Source organism: Acartia tonsa, chromosome 1 (assembly GCF_053477335.1).
Source record: "Acartia tonsa isolate MP-2025a chromosome 1, ASM5347733v1, whole genome shotgun sequence".
NCBI classification, from domain to species: Eukaryota; Metazoa; Arthropoda; class Copepoda; order Calanoida; family Acartiidae; genus Acartia; species Acartia tonsa.
In genome coordinates, this window is record NC_137260.1 from 21,314,036 (window position 1) to 21,322,335 (window position 8,300).

General features: G+C 29.9%; 1 long non-coding RNA gene across 1 annotated transcript; it reads left to right on the plus strand.

Annotated features, from left to right (window-relative positions):
- Window positions 1–316: 316 nt before the first annotated feature.
- On the plus strand, window positions 317–7,463 carry LOC145326843 (uncharacterized). The gene is made up of 4 exons (XR_013881990.1): window positions 317–1,035; window positions 4,792–4,838; window positions 6,786–6,866; window positions 7,375–7,463. It is a non-coding gene; the product is annotated as an uncharacterized LOC145326843 (long non-coding RNA).
- The last annotated feature ends 837 nt before the right edge of the window (window positions 7,464–8,300 follow it).

The following is an 8,300-nucleotide window of genomic DNA, read 5'->3' on the forward strand; positions in this document are numbered from 1 at the left end:
AATGGCCAGAACGGTTTAGACCGAGTTAAGTTTATGTACCTTTGTTTATTCTGTACAAAAACCTGAAATAAATGTTGTATGTATTTTTACAAAAATTTAACTCAAATATGCTACGGTGGCTTTCCCTTAGGAGTAAAATTATATTCCCATTCCCTCTTTCTTAACTTGGGCATATATATTGTCAATTCAAACCCAACCATATCTTCCCACCCCTTTTTGGTATTGTTGTTAACTGCCTAACTTTGGGGGACTCCCCCTCCCCTTCTCACGAATATTACTTAAACGGAGAATCAGTTGTTAAGATGGATGGAGGGATGAAACCTCTATAGGATATCCCCCTCCACTAACCCGGTAAAAAAACCTTTCCCAAAAGATTGTTAACATCCTCCCACTCTCTTCCTCTTTGATACACTCACTATTCATCTCATATATATATAGAGAGAGAGAGGGAGTATACAAGATAGAAAAATATTCCTAAAGTCATTTAGTTGCAGAATTACCACAAATATACAACATACTAAAAGATCCTCAAACTTAATGTGACACTGTGGTTAAAATTTTCTAAGAAGTTACTTACGGGGTATCAATTATCCTCTAGTTAACAGTCAGTCAGTGAAGACAGTTACATCAACATTGCTTCACAGTGAAATAAAATCTTAATATTTCTCTGCATTCGAGTTTACTGTTTCAAATCATAGTGTAACAAACATTCTTTTTTTTAAATATAGTGAAATTCGCCTTTTTATTAATAAAAAATCTTTAAAAGCTAAAGAAAGACTAAAACTTCTACATATACATTTTCAAAAGTGGGTCAAATCTTGACAAAAAGAGGGGAGAGTAATCTCACTTGATTGATTTCAAATAAGATTGAATTAAAAGTATCTTTGTTATAAAGTGATATGATTTTATATTAGATTATTTAAATGTGATACATGGTATGTGATATTGTCACTAGGAGGTGATTTGTTTATATATTATTTTGTGAATTATGACACAAGTTGAATCTATGCTTGATAATTCTTTGCTAAAATCCAGGTAATTGAAAAATATTTTGGGTTCGAATTCTTGCTATTTTTTCTTAATTTGTAGGTATTAGCATTTATACCTTTCATCTATCAGTGAGTCCTCTTTAAGATTTAAACTATTTTCCATCAATTATTTTATTGCCTTAAACAAATCGGATTATAAAGTCTGCTTTATAAGTTTTTCATTCCTATTGATTTTAAAATTTAATTTGCAATAAGTTATCTTTAAGAGATCATTGATTTATCTCCCAAAATTTGTTTTGAAATCTTTTCTTAGAGCAAAGGACAGGAAAGTACATAAGCTCTTTATACCTATTAATATGGTCAGCCGGTAAAATCTTTGTAATAATCAAGCAGCAATACAAGTATAGCCAAAGAATCTTACAACAGCCTAACCTCTTCTCTTATGTTCAGTAGCTGTTTACGGTTAACTACTTTTTTAGCGAAATTAGAGGCAAATAATTTTTTTAAAGTCTATTTTTCCCTTTCGGGTTTGCAATGGGTGTGTAAAGAGATTTAATAATAAAATATTGGATAATGCCGACCAATTGATGCTTCTAATAACATTAGCATAAAAATACAATAAAGATCTATCATAATAGTATAGATTATGGATAGTAATGTTATTCTAACATTTACTTTTTTCCGGCTTCCATTTTAAGGCATTAAAATAATGAAATTAATGCCTTTAAATTATGGTTTTGGTTGATTTAAATCATACACCGAAGCTCCTATAGCGCCTAATACTCAATACTAATGACGAAATGTGATACTAACGACCAATGATAGGCCAATACACAGATTAAACTACCAATGGTAGGCCAGTATACATTTTAATTGAAAAAATATTCATGTTGTTTTATTTTTTTATTGGTATGATATAATAATAGAAAAATATTTCCAATACAAAGTATTACAATCAAAGGGTTGGTTGTCAGTATATTACCTACATAGCTTAATATCCACCAGTTGGTGTAATACTATTACATCTCATTACAAGCGGATAATGCCCCTTGGTTCTCTAGATAACCACTTGAAATCGAAGGAGAATCCCTTCCCAATAAGGTAATAATAACAAATGCCATGAAAAAATTTTATGTCCTGTCAAAGATGACAATATAATATGTTGATATAGTAGGGGAAAATTTCAAAATTTAAACATTTTCATTCTTGTTAAATTCATTGTTTGCAATTCCGAATATGAAAATAAATTTGATAAAGGATTAAAATTAATTTCTTTATAAGAAACCTTAGATACAAATTTATAGCAAACATTTCATTCTTTTTAATTATTCTTAATATTTTACAAAAATTAAATACAGATGTTAAGAGGGATTTAGATTTTAAAGCCCTGTTTAATGAATTGAAAATTTTCATTTTGCTGATATATTTTTAGTTTTATCCCAATTTCAACTTTAGTCCAATTTGATGTATAAGATAAGATGCAAATTTGAATGAAAGATAGAGATAAATTAATAAAAACAAATTTTATTTCACAGAATAATTCTAAAATAGTCAGATATACCATATGTATGTAAATCAATATATATTAGCCTACCTAAGTGCTAGCAAACAATGATACCATAGACATTTATACAAGGTCATGAAATCAAAGGATTTGAAGACTGTATTGTTATGTGCATAAATTATGAAATAAATGTATCTAATCTTGAATGAAAGTTAGTGATGAATTAATTTATTATTAATCATTTCACAGAATAGTTATAAAATATATTTTGAATACAGATTATCATATTTAAATACCAGAAAATTGAGAATTTAAAATTACCCTCAAGACAAAGGTTTTAAAATTAAAGCCTCTATGAAATGGAGAACTCGCATAGTTCAGTGGTTAGTGAGATCTTAAAGTATAAACAAAATCTTATGAATTTATTGATTTGACTGAATTTCATATTTCGTAAAAAGGGAAGGGGGGAAGAAAATCTCTTCAAAAGAGATGGGGAAAACCCCCTTTTCTCCCATCTCTTTTTTTCTTCCCCCCTTCCCTTTTTCGGGAAAGAAAAATATGACGTCACTGGAGTCGTGTTTCATCAAAAATTATACAAAATCGGGAAAGATTGGGTTGTGTCCAGGAAAACTTGTAATAATTCCCCTAAATAGAGAACTCAATCGGTTCAGTAGTTATCAAAATCTTAAGCTGTTTGCTTCTATTTACCTACTTAATTACAATTTTACATTAATAACCATTAAAATAGGGTCGTTCAAAATTCAAATCAAACAAAATAAAATGTGCTATATATCTTCTCCGTATAATTCTCTGTGTGCAAAAAGTTTAAGGCATCTAATTGTGTGCCAATACACAGGGAAAAAGACTTCAAGTAATATTCCAGTTTTCAAACATATGAATAATAATAACATAGAAATTTAATAGGTTATATTTGTTATTCGAATAATGGCAATTTACAAGTAAAAAATTATCCAGTTTTCTTACTGACTCTTGATGTCGGAATTCCTGATGAAAATTATGGACCCAGTCAGCACCTCAAGTTTTTGCTTTCTTATTTATCTCATATATTAGTTTCCTCAATAATTAGGTCACATCTGGAAACCCGGGATAGGTATATAATATACTCCATATTTTTTGGTTGGACATGTCTATAGTTAATAGTCTATTTATCTTTTTGGACTGAAAGAAAGATTATTTTAATAAAAACCATTATTCCTATTTTTAGCCTAAAGTTTTTATAGCCTTTAAACTAATTCAGATTTCTATTATGCAACCTTTAATACTTTGCTCAAATTATTATGGTGACAGTAGGATGTGCATCGATTTATAATTCTGCCTTACATGGTATATTTTAAATGTAAAATAGAATGTTGTAAAAAGATTTACGTCTATCTGTATGTTATGTTCAGTAGGATTTGATTCTTCTATATTTTGGACAGGTTTTAGGCTATATTCAATAAACTAGAGTTGGCTCGATATAACTCTCTCGCTATTGGCTAGTTTTCTATAAGTACATATCTATTTATCTATTTCTCAATAAATCAATTTTCCGCCCCTGCCATTACTATCTAAAAGAAAGTAGTTAATATTTAATAATTTAAATGATTTTAAGATTTCTTCAATTATATTTTTTTCACTTTACCATCACCAAAGGGTTAATATGATTAAAATTTTAGTTTCAATATTTGAACACACAGGAAGTGTCGCCACAATCGAGTTCTTTTAAAACAGAGTTTTCTTAAATTTACTATATTATAAATTTAGATTTTCTTTTTTATGATTATAAATTAAATACATCAATATAATGTAAAAAGCAACATGAAATGAAAAAAATGAATTTATTTTTAATAAAGTAATTAATGGGTTTTATCGTTCTGGGCAATGAGAGTTTATTATGGATTATGGGAGCACTATGAGTTTTAAACGATTATTCTTTGGAAGATTTGAGCTCATTTATAGACATTTATTTCCTATATAGATCTGTCATGGATCTTGAAGCAATAAAGCAGACCCTTTTGTAAATGTTAAAAATTGGAAGAATCTATTAAATAAAAGTTATCGCAAATATACTTAGTAAATAAGCCAACTCTACAAGAAATATGTCTCACACCCCCCTAACGGTTCATTTCATTAAAAATGGGTTTGGGGGCACTCTTTCTCCATCCTCGTTTGTCAAAGAAAATTTCTTATTTTGTAAAGAATTAAGGTTAAGAGTTCGATAACCGCTGAATTTATTGAGTTCTCAAATTCGTAAAATTGATATATTTAAAGATTTTAATAAAATTTTTCTATTTTTAGTTGTGAGAAGAATACTGTATTTACTATTGATACAAGTGATTTCGTAGGTAAGTTTTTAAACCAATATAATGCGTCCTTTAAAATATCAATGTGTACTCAAAGTATCAAACCATATACACTTTGCTCATCATATCCCGGTTAATACATATTTATGTCAATCCAGGGATAAGGGATAGGAAACCTGGCCATAAATTAGGTCTCGGCCTGGTTTTGAAAGGGATCATGCAACTTTTACCATTTGCCTAATTTAATGACCTTACTGGCAGACGGCTCATATTGGCTACCGCTCTAAACCAATAGTGTTCTGTGATTTGGGCTTATTTTGTATCAAATCACAGATGGCGGAAATTTTAGAAGCAGACAATTTTAGAAAAAATAATGATTTCGTCTGCTACGAAAAAATAAATATAAATGGTGTTAGATCACATTAGTTTAATTATTAAATCTGCTTAGAGTTAAACATTAAAAAATGGCCACATAGAAAAAACAAAAATAACGGGATTATTTTTTTGGAAAGAAGGTAGCTACGAATTTTCATTTGGTAGTTTATAAATTAGATGTTGTATTTTGAATTTTAAAAATTTAGTACGGAGTTGATATAACACCTTCACCCTAATTTTTGTACAATACAACACAGTACAGATATATCATTACATTATATCCAGTATAGTATCCAAAGAACTTGATAGAATGTTACCCAAGTGCATATTTATTTATTTATTTTGAATTTTAATTAGCAATGAAATTTTCAAATAAAATTTTTACTCATTAATAAAAATGCAAATAATACAAACTAAAATCTGTCTGAGGGAAACCCAACGATAGCTTTCTGACAGTTCAAATTACCAAAGTAAAAGATAAAAAATTTTGGGAGAGAAAAAACTTCATTTTAACAAAAGCCATTAATATATAGGTTTATAAAAAGTTATGTTTTTTACTTTAAACTAGCTACCTGAATTTGATTCTATACTTTATCTACACACACACACACACAGCTTTTTCATTAGCATTTTATACGAACTACTGCGCTATCCCAAAACTGGTTTATTAGGCTAGAAATAGGCCTAGGCTTGAAATAGGCCTGAAATAATATTTTCCTACGTTTCCCATCCCTTATCCCTGTGTCAATCACCAAGCAGAGCGCCATTTATTAAGATATATTGTTGATGATTAGAAGCGATAGTTATAAAAATTGATCCATCCTATTGTAAAATACAGACAGAAGGACAAACACGAACCTATATAGAAGCTTCGCTACTAAAAATTATAATCTTTATCTTAAGCTTCTTTTGCATTTCAGCGAAGATTGTTTTATTAAATGTTTTGTCAAATAGTATCAGCCTCCTTCTCTTATATGAATATTTTATAATAATAACTGTCGGAGTGTGTTTGATCTAGTTCAATTTGGATTTTTTTATTGTTCCAATTATTTTAAATACTTATTGTACTTATATTCTTTATTCTTTTCAGTATAAAAAAGGACAATTGTTTTCACAAGTAGAGTAGTAATATTTGGTTTTAAAAAGTAATCGTTGGAGTAAACGACAATGAGCGATATACTTTGTAATTAAAAGCAGATAAAGCAATTTTGCTAGAATGACGATGTTAACTTAAATACTCGGAAATACAATGATCAGAGATACTCTTTGCTACTAAAATAAGAAATATAAAATATTGCTTATATTATTTTCTTAATTAATGTTAGTTTGACTTTAGTAAAGAATTTGACTGTGTTATTTATTAAACACAACAATATTAAAACTGTTAACCTATCTTAGATATTCATTTAAATTCAGAGGCGTGTGAAAAAGGTGGTGGGGTTGTATTCATCGCCCTGGAAAAAAAGGTGGTGTTTAGTATACCTCCCTATTGTCCATATCTTTGAGGGGTTCAAAGTTAAAAAAATAAAAGATAGAAACTACTTATTATGGAGAAAGTTGAGATTTAACATTTTTTTTGTTGTGCAGCCACTCTAAAGTTATTTTGTTCAGCAGGTGTAGCTGGACGTAGACATAGTAACGGTGGAGGCGGAGGGGGAAGGGGAGACAATGGTATAAAGGCAAGAAGACATTCAGGTGAATATTTTTATAGTAAAAAAATGTAAAAAAAAAATAAGATTATCTTGTTATACAAAGTAATAATATTTTTTGTCTGTTTGTTAATATTTCGCTAATTGCAGATTGATTTCAACATTTTAGGGTAGCTTTACATGTTACCCATAATATCTTTCAGTTTTTTTATATTTTTACCTAATATTTAAGAAGGTTTAGGCCAATTTTCTTTTACTCTTCTTCCTCTTCTTTTGATAAAAAGGCATATAGTTTTTAACTAATACACAAGGACCTCTAAAACGATAGTCTTTTGCTAGTGTTTCTATTTGACAGTCCTATATATTAAAATTGGGTATTACTTTTTAATTAAAATGTCTATCTGTCAAAGTATTAGAATGCCTGCATATATGAAATTTTTCCTTTTTTAGACATTTTCAAACTTTTCATTATAAAAGCATAGACAGTCATCTTTATTTCATTTCAAGAAGGCTTAAGTTTTCAAGTATGCTAAACTAATCCTTGTTTTTTTCAGATTCCCGAAACCGACCACCTCGAGGTATGTCACGTGACAGAGACAAGGAGACGGAGGTCGCCATTGGCAAACTTTCGCGCCAGGAATAGTCAAGCTCTTAATAAAGACGGCATTATTTTATTTTAAACTAGCGGTTTCGCCCCTAGCCTCTAGGGGCTTTTCCCCAAGAGGTGACAAAAAAATTTTTTTTGGCGAAATACGTAAAAGGACCAAGGAAATCTACAAAAAAAAAAAAAAAAAAAAAATGGGGGGGGAGATTTTTTGGTTTTTTGGGGGGTTGGGGGTGTCCCACCCCCCAAGAAAATAGCCTAAAACCACCACAGGACCAGTAAATATATTCCCTGAAGAGTAGAATCCGATCGGTTCAGTGGTTACCGAGATCTTAAGGGACGGACGGACGGACAGACAGACGGACGGACAGACAGACAGACAGACGGACAGACATCGTTCTACTTTGTATTATAGATTATCAGCGGATTTATGCAGCTTATACCAATAACGAAATAAGTAAATCACAAAACCTATCGTGGGTTTCAGCTGTCGTTGGGGGGCAACACATCGTAAAATTTTCCCCCCAAATATTATTTTAGATTTATTTTACTTGTTGGTTATACCTTATACCTGGGATTTATGTGAATTAGGAAAAAATTAAAATACTGTTATGGCCTGTAAAAGATGGAAATAAAGGTATTAAGTGGTATCACTCCCTTAATTAAGTTTAAGGATAAGTCTGTTTAAGACTTACATAAGACATAAATTAGATTGAAAGGCAGTTTTAAAAAATTATTTTACTTGTAGGATACTTGTAGAGTAGTGTGCATCTAACAAAAGGAAAGTATGACAAGAAGATACAGATAAAATACATAAGAATATATATTTTTCAAGGGTGTCTAAAAACAGTCATTATTAGTAGCGAAGCTACTCTC